The sequence below is a fragment of the Podarcis muralis genome, chromosome 1 (assembly GCF_964188315.1).
Source record: "Podarcis muralis chromosome 1, rPodMur119.hap1.1, whole genome shotgun sequence".
Lineage (NCBI taxonomy): Eukaryota > Metazoa > Chordata > Lepidosauria > Squamata > Lacertidae > Podarcis > Podarcis muralis.
In genome coordinates, this window is record NC_135655.1 from 72391442 (window position 1) to 72407807 (window position 16366).

A 16366-nucleotide genomic window follows, 5' to 3' on the forward strand; every position below is an offset into this window, starting at 1 on the left:
CCACTCATTCGTCTCCGACTGATAATGGACTTGGGAGGCTTTGAGCCCCTTGGGGAGCTGAGCTGTAAAGGACAACCTCCAATGTTCATGCATCAGAAGGAGCCCAGGAGCCCCATCGGGGCTTACCCTGTGCAGGCTGGTCCCCCCCCCCCCACAAACACACAAACTGGGTTGCAATTTTGTGGGTCAGCTTTGGCTGGGAGAGGCAGCCCCCGTTAAGTCTCTGCCAGCCCAATAGCACAGCCCCCCCCCGCCAAGTCCATGGCAGGAGACAGGCAGCGGCACCCAGACCCCAGAGGCTGCCCTTGGGACTGGCGTTCCCACACTGTCGCCTCCGCAACAAAGGCCAGCGGCCAAGTTCCGCCCCCCCCCCAGCCGCTTCCTTGGTCCCACAGGAAAGCCAGGCAGGGGCTGCACATCCTGCCCTCCGCCTCTTCCTGCTGCCCCCAACAGACAACCAGGCCTGCAAGCTTCCTCTTCTGACATCGCCCAGGCCCCACACAGCCCCCCACCAGCAAAACGCCCAGGAGTTTGAAGGGACCCGAGGGCCACGCAGCCAAGGGGTCTAACTCTGCAGGGAAAAGCTTCCTGTCTTTCCTCTGCCCCCTCCCCACCGAAAAGGGATGGTGGCTGCAGGCTCTGCCCCCCCCTTAACATCTGCAAAATGATTAAGGCTGATACATTGTGTTACAGGATTTTATCTAGGTAACTTCCCTGAGCTGTCAAGTTGAAAGGGTACATTCAGGCATAATATTTGCAACATTTAACAACTTTAAAGATGCCCCCCCCCTGTAATTTCCATAACAGTTGGAAGGACAAAAATATAACCTCCTATGACAACTCCTGCAACCCATGAGCTTTCAGACAAAGATCATGCATGGACAAATGTAAAGATCTTTGGAAAGTATTGATCGAAACCACAGTAACAAACAAATCAATGTATCTTCAAGGGAAAGAATAAGTAGATCCATTTGCATATATAGCTCTGTAGGCTTAATGAGATTCCCACAAAACATTAGGAAGGCCTTTCTGGTGGTGAGAGCAGTCAGACAGGGGAAGGGGCTTTTAGGGAGAGGTCGGGGGGGGGCATCTGCCAGGGATGCTTTAGCTGTGAGTCCTGAATTGCTGGGGGTTGGACTGGATGACCTTTGGGTCCCTTCCACCTCTATGATTCCATGACCTTTAAGGGAAGTCACCTCCATCTTCGTCTCAGAGCAGATGCCCACAAGCCCTGGGCGGGAAGAGCCCGAGAGAGAGAGAGAGAGCCCGAGAGAGAGAGAGAGAGAGAGAGAGAGAGAGAGCCCGAGAGAGAGAGCCCGAGAGAGCCCGAGAGAGAGAGAGAGAGAGAGCCCGAGAGAGAGAGAGAGAAAGAGAGAGAGCGAGAGAGAGAGAGAGCCCGAGAGAGAGAGAGAGAGAGAGAGAGCCCGAGAGAGAGAGAGAGAGCCCGAGAGAGAGAGAGCGAGAGAGAGAGAGAGCCCGAGAGAGAGAGCGAGAGAGAGAGCCCGAGAGAGAGAGAGAGACCGAGAGAGAGAGCCCGAGAGAGAGCGAGCGAGAGAGAGAGAGAGCGCAGCCAAGCCCCCTTCACCGCCTGCCCCCCCCCAGCCCCCTCTCCCCTCCTCCCTAGGCGGCAGCTCCGCCATGACCACAAACGGCGGCGGCAGCAGCAGCAGCCGCGCGCGGCCCGGGCTCCCCTCGCCGGCCGCGGGAGCCAAGGCGCGCGATAATTTGCTTAAATTATGTCAGCGGCGCCCGGCAGAGCAGCCCTCTCGGCCACGGCAGCCCGGCTCTCCCAGCCCCCGGGGGCCGCCCTCCTCCCTCGCGCAACCGCAGCGTTCCCGCCCGGGGAGGCGGCGCCCCCAGGAGAGGCGGCAGCAGCAGCCGCGCGCGGCCCGGGCTCCCCTCGCCGGCCGCGGGAGCCAAGGCGCGCGATAATTTTTTAAATTATTGGGGGGGCGGAGCCCCCCCAATAAAATTTTTGAGGGGGCTCGGGCCCCCTCAGGCCCCATGGGGTCGGCGCCTATGTCTGTTTCTTAAGTAAAGTATTAGAAGGATTTCTTTTTTCTTTGGACTTCTTCTGTATTATTTAAGTGACTTTGCTAACACTGAACCCCATGGCGGTTAAGCTACCTAATCCTGCTGCCTTTCTGCTTCAGGTTTTTCCTTCCTGAAGCTGCTTTTATAAAACCCAAACCAAACCCATGGCTCTGTTTTAGGTTTCCAATTCTAATAAAAAGTTTCAACTGGATAAGATTCCCCCCCCCCAATAAAATAAAATAAATTCCCTAAGGAAACTATTTAACACCTTACATGTTTTGAAACAGTTAAATATAAATTAGAAATAAAACAAATTAACAACTACATTGACTCCAAAGAAGAAACCAGTAATTAAAGTCACCTAAAGCAGAGGACAAGAACTGACTGAATGCCTTGGTCAGGAGGGTGAAGAGGAAGAAATCAATTTAGGAGGGGAAAATCTAAGAAGCAGAACCCACTTCAAGAGAACTGGATAGAGGGGAAACGTCTAATTAAAAGGGCAGTTGCAAGGATAACCTTCAGTCCATCCTGGGAAGGCTGGCACTACAACTTTATTTTTAAGTAAAATCAGGGATGAATATAGCAGTAATGGGAGGGAAACACGGAGAACACTGGAATGCAATGGGTTGAAATAGTAGCACTATCCTGTTGCATGATGTTTTCATGATGGCTTTAATTGCTGCAGATCATTTTATGAGGTTGCTTCGGTTTTTTACTCTGTACCTCACTCTGGGATAGGGGAAATGAAGAAGGGCAGAATATGAATTGAAATAATAAATGACGTAAAAGAAGATTGTAAATGGCCTGGGGAAAGTAGGCATGATGATTGTGTTTTTGTCTACCTTGCTTGCTACGAGTCACCTTGGAGATTGGTGGTGGTCCATAACTGATGGTTCTTTTGAAGAAGAAACACCTGTCAGATGATGCAGACTTATCCAGCACTGAGATGAAAATACAAGAGGCATGATATTCCTTTTCTTTTCTTCATTGCTTATGTCTTGAAAGATACAGTACTGGGCAGGGGGGGGGGAATTCCCCCTCCCCAAACAAACATTTTCTCCATAAACAATAACTGTAAGTTTTTTAAGCAGATGGCTGAGTCCTGAGTTTCCCTTCCTCATAGGAGTTAAGCAATCAAGGAAGTATCCTTGGAAGTGCCTTGTAAATCTTTTATGGGAACGTCATTGCTATATGGTTGGGAGCGATGTAGCCTTGCAGCTGAAACATTCTGTTTGCTTTTGTTGTGCTTTTGTGAGCATGCAGGACAGAAGGGAAGGGGAGAGAATAAATAACATAGCACAGGGCAGGAGGGAGAGCGACTGGGATCTTTCTAAACTGAAAAACACAATCAGATGAAGTACTCCATAGTCTTTTCTTTCAGCTTCCTGTATCATTAAACTCTGACATTTTCTTGGAAGAATGTATCAGAGCCTAAATGAATTCATTACCTTGTGTTTTCCTTATGAATGTGGAACGGCAGAAGGAATGTTTTACCTGGTTATCTTTTCAGCGTTCCATTTTCTTCTCTGCTATAGTTTCCCTTCTCCATCTTTCTGGGTCTAAGCTTTACCCAGTCCCTGTGGTCTCAGTTCCATACCTGGAACATGGAGCGTGTGAGGGTCATGCGTTTATTTTAGGTGCTGATTGCTCTGAACATGGAGAATAAGCAGATACCTGGCAAGGGCATAGTCTGATGCCAGGACCCAGCTATGGTGCATAGAGAGTGTCTCTGAGTCATGCTTTTTCTCACCACTGAAGATACAACTAAACATCACTGGAAAATGCAGGGCCATCACTGAAATGTTCCTCTGTAATGTCTAGGAGCCCACCTCCTTGGCTGGGGTCTGCAGAACCATTTTGAGGAGAATGTGAGACGTTTCACGACATCAATGTAGCTGAAGTAGGAACATTGGGTTAGCTACAGTGCAGTCATGCACAAGTTTATTCTGAAGTAAGGATATAGGGAGGCAACAAATTCCACCCCATCATGTGTTCCTCAAAGTCAGCCATTTTCACACACACCACTGAGGTTTTCACTGAGCTATCCACCATGTTGAACTATTCGCTGTGACCCCAATATCTCTTTCCTTTGGCTCCTAGGCTGTATTTCCTATGGGAGTGTTGTGAGAGTATCATCCATGCCAAAAATGTCTGCCATACTCTTCTAGTGTGAAGTTATTACTGAGCATATTAGAGCTGAATGGGAGGATTTGAATCTCAAATGTGCTTGCTAATTCATTCTCACAACACTGCTGCTAGCGAGTAGTTAACTATTTCTGCTTTGTGGAAGATCCTCCACAAGATCCTCAGTACAAATCTATATTTAGGAAACAAATAGCATTGTGGGTCAAACTGTGGAGAAAAGCAAGGATATCACCAACCTTCCAGCAGCCCTCAGCATGGGGCTGTCAGTGGGCCCAGCATCTGTGTCCCCAATAGCCACAATGATACCATGTTTAATTTTTTTTTATTCAACTGCAATCACCATTACACTACTCGCCACCCTACCTGGTGAGTCTCCAGACAGCCGTTTAGTCACGGGCATGGATCTGTAGGCTAGGTGTTACTGATGTATAAGTAGGCACATTGCATTTGGGGCAAATTACAATACTGGGGAGCCACCATGGATGAGAGTTGAGTTTTGCTCTCATTCAAAAACAGCACCTGCACCCGCCCTCTGCTAAGACAGTGGGAAGGGTAATGACTTGGGGTTTGGCTGGGTCATTCGGGTGAGGGGCCTTTTTGAGCCCTTGAGGACTTCTACTAGTGCCCAGCTGCTGGCACTGAGCATAGTGGAAAGGAAACTGAGAATGCATGCAGGCTGGCATAAGAACTCATGCTACTTTATGTGTTCTAGTAGCAAAGCATGCAAAATGATGTCAAGGGCAATAATAAATGCATTTATTACTTATTAGTATTTATGTTTTATCATTCTTTTATATTTGTAGGAAGCATCCTAGAGTGGTTGGCACAACACAGTCAAATGGGCGGGGTACAAATAATAAAATGGTTCATTTGTTTGTTTATACTGAAATGCTTCAATCCACTGGGAGGAAGTCACCTTAGCTAAGTCCCATTGAACCCATTGCCAAAAGATAGTTGCACTAAACTGAATCCTCTCTGTTTTCAGTGGAGTGTTAATGTTTACTTAGAACTGACTTCTGCTGAATTCCGTAGAAGCCCCTCCAGGCAATAGGCAGAGATAATAGACTCATTCTTCTCCAAGGACTGAAGCCTTGGTCATTACTAATTTTTGCTTGTTGACAAGTGTACACATGGCTTGAGAGTTTATTTATTAGATAAATTTCTATACCACTTTTCATTTGGCCTGTAGCAGTGCTCTGAAACAGCTATTTGAGCAGCTTTGCAGAAGCCCCTCCAGGCAATTCACAGAGATAATAGACTCGTGTCTTCTCCAAGGGAAAGGAGCCTGGCTGGAATCTTAAACAGAACCATCATTTCCTGTTTGCAACGGAGTAGGGTTGCTATTTTTAGTTTTTATGGTCTTATGCAGTTTTCATGCATGCTGGAGCTATCAGAAGCAAAAATCAATTTGCAGTCTGTTAATAATGGCTCTCCTAGATCACCTTGGAAACCCCCATTGATCCTGATGTTAACCTTCACTCCTTCAGTGAATGTACACAAGCAGTTTTGTTGTGTGGTAAGGTATGGTTGCTCACTTATCAGTATTACTACCCATATGGTGTAAATGTTCTTTACTTGATCATTCTCATGCCTGGTGAATTTTGGCATCTTTACCATATAGGAAGCTGTCTGTCTGGAGTCACTCCTGATCTCCAGCTGAAATAACACACCGGATTGCTTTTGCTTCACATCTGTCCCTTGTTGTCCTCCCTCCTCCCACCTTGTTGCCCTTCTCCCTCATCAAAATTTAGAGGGCAAGAGCTTTGGGGGCAAGGTGCTGGTTTCTGTTACTGATAGCCTGTAGAACACTATGTTGTTAATAATAATAAGCCAGAATCAGGGTCTTCTCTAGACCTCCATATTTCTGGACAGAAGTGCTTTTGAAGTTCAGGAGATCCTCTAGAGTAGCTTGTGATGCGTGATAGGAGGAGAACTCCTGATCAGCAGTGTGCAAATGGAAGCACTTCTCATGTGTATTCGGGACTTCTTGGAGGACACAATATTTGCAAAGGACCAAGGTGCATACTCTGTGAGAATGAGCTTTCAAAAACCATCCAACACAACCCATGACTAAGGGTTCACTGTTACTGAAATTTGAGAGGGGATGTGATGTTTGGGAATGAATCTGGGACAGATTAGGCTGTGGCTAGTGAAGTGGATAATTTGTTGCTGGACTAATTTCTCATCTTGATCAGCTAGGACCTGCTGTGACAGATCTGGCAGCTGACCTATTAAGAAGAGTGCATCAGGACGGAGTGAGCAGCTCACAAGACATTTTTCTTGGGTTAGCTGTAGCATGTTCAAGGAAATAGGTGTCTGATTTATCTACCACTAATTAATTCCAGGCGTCTTGGAGTTTCATGATGTAAGAGAGATGTGAGACAGAATAAGGAAGTTTGAGGACCACCTCTTCTTTTTAACAACTCAAGGAATCATTTGTCTCACTAACACTTTATGTGGTGTGGACACCATTTTACAGGGTAGGTACCTTCAACCTCTTCAGACCCAGGATCCACTTTTAACCTAAATGTGCACCTGGGGACCCATTTCTTAATTGTTTAACACACATTTGCGTGGTGGTGGTGCTCCTTTTGCAACTCAACTTGGATCAGGCCACATCCTACTAGTGGGTCTGGACCCAGCAGTTGAACCCACCCAATTATCAAGCCCTCACTTGCCTCTCTAATTCACAGACAGGTAGAAGAAAATTTCGCAAAGGCCAAAGCTGGTACCCTTGTTGCATAAGTAGCTCTTCCCTGAAACTTTTCTCAGCCCAGTTGTTAATGCTCCAGAGTGTGATACGAAACCCAGGGACACAAGGAGATTAAGGAGGTGGTTGTTTTTATGGTCACAGTGTGTAGGCAGGTTAATAAGATAATTGGTACATTTTGACATGTTTCTACACCTAGTAGACCGAAGTCTGTGGATCATTTTGCTTAATGAAATTATTTAAAGTCATACTTACTGGGTCAACCATTCTGTTGTGAGGAAACTGACCCACAGATATAAGCAACCTGTGTTTCGGCCTAATGAAAGTAGTTGCAGGAGGAACAACCAACATGTTCCCTTTAACATTGAATTTGCCGCTTCACCTTTCTGGTTTTCCTGCAGAGCTGGTTTTCTCATAGAGCTGCTGCTGTTTCATGAAGGGCCTGCAGCTGGCTTGAACCGATGGGCTATGTTGTTCAACAACATCTGAAGGACATCACATTGGCAGAGTCAGCTCATCCAGTAGGCAAATTTGAGGTGGCTGCCTCAGCGGTGGCAGCCCCCAATACGGCAGCTTCGCGGGCACCCCGACACCTCTGCAGAAGGGGTGCCGGTATTGGTTGAACTTGTGCCTGAAATTGCTCAAGCATGAGAGATCTCATGCGATTTGGGTGAGATCTCACCCAAATTGGGTGAGTTCTTGCCTGAAATTGTCGCTGATACTGCTGCTGCTTCTCTGCCCATGGCAGAGGCAGCAGGGGGAGTGGAAAGCAGTGTTGGCAGTAGCAGGTATGGCACCAGCGGCAGGAGTGGCAGGGCAGGCAAAGGCGGCACTTTCCATTTTGCCTTAGGTGGTGAAACGGGACGCACTGCCTCTGTGCATTGATTGTCCCTCCTCTATAATAATGGTCTGTACACAATCCTGGTATCTCTACACAGACAAGAATCATGGTCACTTTTCCACAACTCATTTTCCTGCTCATCCAGTGCAAAATGTTCTTGAATTTTTAGCTGTAGTTCCGAGAGATGCCACACTCAGGGTGTTTTTGTATCCAGCTGACTATATTTATATTATATACTGTGCCAAAAAAGTTGTGCTTCTATTCAGCCCGTCTTCTGCGTTATTCAGTTTGGCATAAAGTCTGCCAATGAACCCTTCACGCGAGGATTGCCGATGCACTGTTAAATATATCTATTTGTTACATGTATTTTAAGACCGACACCTCTTGGTGTCGGAGCTTGTTCAAAGGCTGAGTCAGAGCTTTCTGCAGAGGCCTTATCACACCACTGCCTGCTGTTACTCCTGAGCTGCCCCCACAGCACCACTCTGCCTTAATTTGGCTTTAGGCATAACTTAATGGCAACTCTGAGATTCTTTGGATGCCAAATTTGATCATGTGTCATATTATGCACTGGTGCAAGAAACAGTCAGCCTGATATATATTGCGGTTTTGACATGGCCTGTGCTCTTCAAGGGCATAGAGATCATATTGGTCCTCCACCTCATTACCCCTCCGGTTGCTCCCCACCACAAAAGTTCAATATCAGACTAATTGAAGCTGTGGCCTTGAATCTCTGTATCTCATTACCCATTCCTTCAGCCTGCTAGTCTCAGCAAGGCAAAATTTAGAATGTCATGAAACCTGATAAAACAGTGCCTTTTCCTTTTTTTCCTTTGGTAATGTACAATCTGTGTTCTTTTCACAGGAGATTGTGATATAAATAATGAACTGTCTCTGGAGAATATGTGCTGTGAAGCTTGAAAGTCTTCATTAGGTCTCAGTCCCAGAGTCTTCCTTTCGCATTAGAACTTTTCTGTGCTAGCTTGGTTTTCTGGGGAAAAGGACACCGGAGGTGGCTCAATAAGTTTTGGGGCCTGGGGCAGAAAATCAAAATGTGGCAAAGATATAATAATGTTGTGGTAAATAATGAACAAGCTGCTGTTGATGGGCAGCCTCAGCTTTGAGGTGATGGTGTGTGGCCTACTTTACAGAGGACAGTCCTCTATTTGAAGGGCTAACTGCTGAATCTGTTTCAAAGATTTGTTGTTGTTGTTTAGTCGTTTAGTTGTGTCCATGGACCAGAGCACGCCAGGCACGCCTGTCTGCCACTGCCTCCCGCAGTTTGGTCAAACTCATGCTGGTAGCTTCGAGAACACTGTCCAACCATCTCGTCCTCTGCCGTCCCCTTCTCCTTGTGCCCTCCATCTTTCCCAACATCAGGGTCTTTTCTAGGGAGTCTTCTCTTCTCATGAGGTGGCCAAAGTATTGGAGCCTCAGCTTCAGGATCTGTCCTTCCAGTGAGCACTCAGGGCTGATTTCCTTAAGAATGGATAGGTTTGATCTTCTTGCAGTCCACGGGACTCTCAAGAGTCTCCTCCAGCATGCTTTGACTAAATGTGATCCACCTGGAGCAGGAACTGGCAAGCCACTCCAGTATCCCTGCCAAGAAAACTCCATGGACTAAAACAACAGGCATATAAAAGTTTCAAAGATAAGGAACCATAAAAAAACAAGATGGAGGGCCTTGAAGCTGCCCATCAACAGCTTTTGAACACCACAACGCACACGTAACTAGCTGCAAAGTAACATAACATGATATGTAATAAAACTGTAATTTTAATCGTCATATCAAAAAGCACAGTTCCTGATGGCAACATATCATATCTTCTATATGTATTGGTATTGTAAAGTCCAAGGATTGTCAAGTCCAAAGATTACAATGCACAGGTGTACACAAGGGTGTATCCTGAGAACTATTCTACCATTAGCTGCCTTTTGTTACTAATTAGTTTGTTTGTCACACTTTCAGACATAGGACGATGCAGAAGGTGGTTTCGCTTGTTGCATGTTTAAGATGTAGGACGATGCAGAAGGAAGATATCAGCATGAAATGGCATTGCCAACAGAAACTGTGCATTGTAATGTTTAGACTTGACAATCCTTGCACGTTACGATACCAATACATATTGAAGATATTATATGTTGCCATCAGGAACTGTGCTTTTTGATATGATGATTAAAATTACATTTTTATTACATATCATGTTATGTTAAAAAGGTAAAGGGACCCCTGACCATTAGGTCCAGTCGTGGACGACTCTGGGGTTGCAGCGCTCATCTTGCTTTACTGGCCGAGGGAGCCGGCGTACAGCTTCCGGGTCATGTAGCCAGCATGACTAAGCTGCTTCCGGCGAATCAGAGCAGCACACGGAAACGCCGTTTACCTTCCCACCGGAGCGGTACCTATTTATCTACTTGCTCTTTGACGTTCTTTCAAACTGCTAGGTTGGCAGGAGCTGGGACCGAGCAACGGGAGCTCACCCTGTCGCAGGGATTCGAACCACCGACCTTCTGATCGGCAAGTCCTAGGCTCTGTGGTTTAACCCACAGCGCCACCCGCATCCATATCTACTTTACAGCTATTTACGTGTGTGTTGTGGTGTTCAAAAGATGCTTCACGTAATGAGGCAATAGTGGTGTTTGTTGCCCATCAACATCTGGCAGCACCCAGTCAGCAGACTGGGCATCCACACAAATATCCTGGTGGTGCCTTCCACGCCATGGTGAGGTGTGTTTAATTATGCTAATTATTTCTACATTTAATTTAATTATGCTATTTTCCCTACAGGTCTAAAAGCATGCCCAAAATTACAACAACAACAACAACAACAACAACAATTTATTATTTGTACCCTACCCATCTGCAAACTTCATACAAATTAGCACCCTCTTTTGTCCTGTTTTTGGGTGATGCAAACCCTCTTTTTTGGAAATGCAAAACAGTCTACCCTACTTGGCTTGCTTAATTGGTAGGGCTGGGTCTGAGCAGAACAGACTGTGCACAAATAGGAAATGATAGTATGCTAACTTGTTATGGTACTCTCCTTGCTTCGTAATAATTTCAAAAGGTATTGCTAAGTGCAGATATAGTTATGCTGATACCATATTATCTTCCATCCTGATGATGCCCTAAGGAATGCTAGGCAGCAAAGGCATTTATTCCTCATCCTGTTCATATCTCACTGGTGTGATTAACTTCCTGTGAGAAACACTTTTGCTTGCATAACAGTGCATGATCAGATTAATAACTAGAACATGCCCACATTTAGTGCAGGGAAATTGGATCTCAGGAAGAGAATGAGTTCGTTTTTTGTCTCTTTTCATGTTGCTTCCTACATCATCACCAGCCATGAAATCAGGGTTTTAATGCTAATTCAAGCTAAGCAACACCTGAAGCCCATCTATCCATAGTTGCATCTATGACATAGTGACTAAATAAGTGGCAGGGCATAATTTTGTTATCTGGGTTGTTAAATATTTTGAGATGATATGTAGGGATAGATGAATCAGTCAATCTGGGTTCCCCCCCAGTTTCTATTTTTTTCAAGTCTTAATGCAGTTCTGCAGCAATTTGCTTTTTTAAAAATAAAAACAACACTAAAAATCGATCAGTATTCTAATTTCTTCTTATATATACATTTTTGCAAACAATTTTCCCTCAAATTTTGTGTTATTTTCACTAACATATGTCTTTTTACGCACAAATCTCCTAATATATACAGTTTTGAACACATTTTCTGGTTGGAAAACTTCATTGTGAAATTTGGAGGCCTGCAAACTTTGAAGGATGGTGGTGTTTTGATTTATCTCTTGGTTCGCAAAGTGTAAATTGGGTAGTTTCTCATTAAAATGCAAACAACATCAAATTTCTCCCTTGTTCCTAATTATATCTAAGTTGTATGATGAGTTGAAATCTGCCTTTATTGTTGCATAAAGATCCTCTGCAATTGTGGTCATGATCTTTCCTGCATTTTAAGCAGTTTCCTCAATCAATTCAAATCTTTTTTTAGAATCCAGATGGACAGCTAGACAGAGACAACATTTGGTTGTTGCTGCTATACAGCAATATATAAAAAAATAAGGCTCGTTCCAGGGATATCCTTAACCTGCACAACTTGCTAAGGAGTAGGTTATAACAGGTTCTGTGTTAGAGCATTAGAATTTTCTCCACCTTCTTATGACAGACAATGACCATTCTTAGTAGGAAAATGCTGGAGATTTTGAATAATAGCGTTGACAGTTAATTGAATTGTGTGTATGATTTTGCGCAGTTCATATTTGCTTTAGAGTGACTTACCTGGAAATAAATCTCATTGAACTTATTTCTGAGTAGATAGCATCATGCAGTTAAGGCAGTATCCAGATCGCCAGTTTTACACAAATTGCATTAACAGCAGTGCTGACCTAATAATAATAATAATAATAATAATAATAATAATAATAATGTATTATTTTATACCCCGCCCATCTGGCCGGGTTTCCCCAGCTGCTCTGGGCGGCTCCCAACAAAATATTAAAAACACGATAAAACATCAGTCATTAAAAACATCCCTAAACAGGGATGTCAGATGTCTTCTAAAAGTCAGATAGTTGTTTATTTCCTTGGCATCTGATGGGAGGGCGTTCCACAGGGTGGGAGCCACTACCAAGAAGGCCCTCTGCCTGGTTCCCTGTAGCCTCACTTCTCACAGGAAGGGAACCGCCAGAAGGCCCTTAGAGCTGGACCTCAGTGTTCAGGCTGAACGATGCAGGTAGAGATGCTCCTTCAGGTATACTGGGCCGAGGCCATTTAGGGCTTTAAAGGTCAGCACCAACACTTTGAATTGTGCTCGGAAACGTACTGGGAGCCAATATAGGTCTCACTGCTGCTCTGCCACAGCCCCCCTCAGATAAGCAGCAGCAATCCTGGGACTAGGGGTGGGGTGGCTGCATCCCACCCATTGCATCACTACTGATAGATCACTTATCTCCTAGTTCTCCATAGGGACTAAGTTCCGAGAGCAATAACAGCTCCCACCTTTTCTAAACAAGTGCCTCCTTAAACCGCAGAATCCTCTAATAATGATATCCAGCTATTTAAATAATACCCTACTTCATAATATTTTTTCAATAGTCTTTTCATTAAAGCATCTGGGTGCAAAGACTTATTGCAGTGCACAGCTACAAAGGAATTTCTCGCTCCCTTTGATAAGCAGCCACCCCTTTTTAATGCCACTTTGATTAATTCCCTTTCCCTTTCTCTGCACCTCCACTGCAGTACCAGCCCCCCCCCTCCCGGGCCAGTGCCAAATAAACTAAAGCACTAATACATTCAAGTCCAGAATCTCAAGGCCAATTGCCAAGGGTTTAATTATATTCTTCTGGCAAATGACCATTGTTTGCTCTTTAAAAAGTCAAGCCTTACTGGCTGCCAACTCTGCCGCTCCAGTCAGCTGAGGAGGGAGGCTTTGAAGTGTTGCAAAAGTCTTTTATTTTTGCAGAACCAGGAGGTAAGCGTAGAGCTACTTGTAGGCTGTGAGCACGAACAGATCTCGGAGGTAAGGGAGGCATGACTTGTGACCTCATCTAACTGACTGGAAGACTTCAAATGAAATTTGCACACAGTCCAACAGGACACTAAAAAAACCAACAACCGAAAAACCCACCCGTCTTTTGGCAACATTGTTCTGGGGAAAGTTACCTCAGATTATCAAATCCTCTGCAAGTTTTGATGTCTGTCCTTGTTCTCAGTGACAGAGAAGTTAGAGGGAGGATGTTACAGATTGCTCTTTAGAGAGGGGTATAGTCATACCTCATGTTACGTTTGCTTCAGGATACAGTGGTGCCCCGCAAGACGAATGCCTCGCAAGACGGAAAACCCGCTAGACGAAAGGGTTTTCCGTCGCGGAGGCGCTTCACAAGACGAATTTCCCTATGGGCTTGCTTCGCAAGACGAAAACGTCTCGCGAGTCTCGCCATTTCCCCCCCGCTTTCCCCCCCTTTTCAAAGCGGCTAAGCTGTTAATAGCCTTTTAACAGCTTAGCCGCTAAGCCCGCTAAGCCGCTAATAGCGCTAAATCGCTAATAGCGCTAATCCGCTTAGCCGCCAATGGGGTTGCTTCGCAAGACAAAAAAACCGCTAGAAGAAAAGAATCGCGGAACGGATTTTTTTCGTCTTGCGAGGCACCACTGTACGTTTTTTCAGGTTGCGTCCCGCAATGGCCCAGAAGTACCGGAAAGGGTTACTTCTGGGTTTCGCCACTCGCACATGCGCAGAAGCAGCAAATCGCGACCCACGCGTCCACAGACGCACTGCTGCAGGTTGTGTTCTATTCATGTTGCAAACACGCCTCTGGAACGGATCCCGTTCGCAACCAGAGGTACCATTGTATTCCTCCTTCTAACAGAAGACTTTGATGGTGAGTGCTGCTGGGATTTTGCAGCCAAAATGGGGCCATTAAGAAACAAGAGAGAGGCCAAGGCATGCTGTGGGATTCAAGGTTTACAGAAGAGTAGCGAAGTGTGTAAAGTTATGCATACATATTATTGAGAAAGTGGGCAGAGAGAAGTTTTAGCTCAGGGATATCTGATGAAGCTGAATGTCTGAAGAGTCAGAACAGACAAAAGGAATATTTCTTCACACAGGGCCTAGTTAAACTGTGGAATTTGTACTCACAGGAGGCAGTAATGGCAACAACTTTAGAAGAGGTTTAGAAGAGGATTAGACAAATTTATGGAGAATAAGGCTATCTGTGGCTGCTGGCCAGTGCTCTGCCTCCATTGTCAGAGGTAGCATCCTTCTGAATAGTGGGGTGCAGGTGGCACTGCGGTCTAAACCACTGAGCCTCTTGGGCTTGCCGATCAGCGGTTCGAATCCCCATGACGGGGTGAGCTCCTGTTGCTCTGTCCCAGCTCCTGCCAACCTAGCAGTTCGAAAGCATGCCAGTGCAAGTAGATGAAGTAGATGGTACCGCTGCAGCAGGCAGGTAAACGCCGTTTCCATGCTTTCTGGTTTCTGTCACGATGTTCTGTTGTGCCAGAAGCGGTTCAGTCATGCTGGCCACATGACCCAGGAAGCTGTCTGTGGACAAACCGTTAACTCCCTCCTACTAACACACTTAAAAGACCATAGAGTGACACGGGAACTGAGGCCATTGTCTCTGAACTGGATCTTGTGCCAATGAGACATTGCCAATTTGCACCTGCAGCTCAAACATGAGACAAAAAACTGCATTGTATCTCATCTCAATAGCTGTGTTGTTTCATTGAACCCAAGGATCTCCCACCACACTGAAAAGAGCTGGTCAGTTAAACCTTTGCCAATAACCCACCCTTGAATGACAATAGTTACCACTGCTGGGGGGGGGACACGTGTCCAACATTGCATTTTAGTGGGTATTTAAGTGCCATTTAAAATATAGGTTAGATTGCTGTAAATATGTGGGGCTGCCTCTGAAGATGTTTCGGAAACTTCGGCTGGTAAAGAATTTGGCAGCCAGATTGCTCACCAGGACATATGATCCTTGGATGAAGGGGGGGGGGTATATAAATATAATAAATAAATGAAATGAAATATATTGCTTTTGTCATGTCAAGCTTGTGCTTATTTAAGCAGATGCATGGGAAAGGTGAGAAATTCCCAGAGCTCTATTGCTTTTCACAGGGAGCTTTGTCCAGTTCAAACTTTTCCCTCCATGTGATATTTATGGCAGCTTTTCCTGGAAAGCAATTGTTTTCAGTCCATAAAGCCTGGGCCACATGCTTTCTCTCAACATTGAATTGGCTCCTGCCCAGTGTGTGGCTGATAGAAAAACCATTCTGTGGGTGTGCCCCATGTAAGCAAATTAAGTCTGATTCTCTGTGTGCTTTCTCAGAAATTAATCCCACTCCCTATCTATCGAAGGTTGGAATTGAAGTTGGTAGTGAGGCTGACAGCTAAGAAGCAAAATATAATGGGCTAATACAATAGGAGATTAAATATGGTCCTGGGCAGCATGTTTAATGTTATTTCTGAAAGCTTTGTGATGGCATCTGCCAAGCTCCTCTGGTCTGCAACCTTCATTTGTTGTGTTGGGACTTGGACAGAATGATCCCAGGATTTGAATAGCATGTTACAGTGATATAGTTGCCACCTGAAAGCCAAAACCTTATTTGAGTGTGTTGAGTCATTTAAATGTATGCAGGCCTATGTTTATTGACTAAGATTGAGGCCAAGCTAAAAACTAGTGCTTGACCTTGAACTTGGCCTGGAATCTTTTGAATGAGCATAGCTCCGTCAGTAGAGCATGAGATTTTAAATCTCAGGGTCGCAGGTTTGAGCGCCATGCTGGGGAAAAGATTCCTGCATTGTAAGGGGTTGGACTAGAATGGCTGTCATGGTCCCTTCCAATGCTATGATTCTTTGAATGTGCATTGCATGCTCTGAGAATCACCTGTGGCCCCTCGACGGCATGCACCACCACTGGGAGAGCGCACATGGCAGCAGTTCCCAACATATGCACGCAGCAGAATGGGTGTGTGAAATCTTCAAAAAGTGCACTGGGTCTTCCATAAGGGCAGGGCTGGGGCAACATTGGAAACAGCCCTAAGCAGCATTATTCTTTAAAGTCACTTTAATGAATAAGATTGATTTCCAGGGCTTTTGTACTTTACGGGGAA

General features: G+C 45.3%; 1 protein-coding gene across 2 annotated transcripts in view; it reads left to right on the plus strand.

Annotated features, from left to right (window-relative positions):
• The window catches only part of TMEM86A (transmembrane protein 86A), a 52399-nt gene that overhangs the window by 20221 nt on the left and 15812 nt on the right, over positions 1–16366 (plus strand). The gene's annotated exons all lie outside the window — the stretch shown is intronic.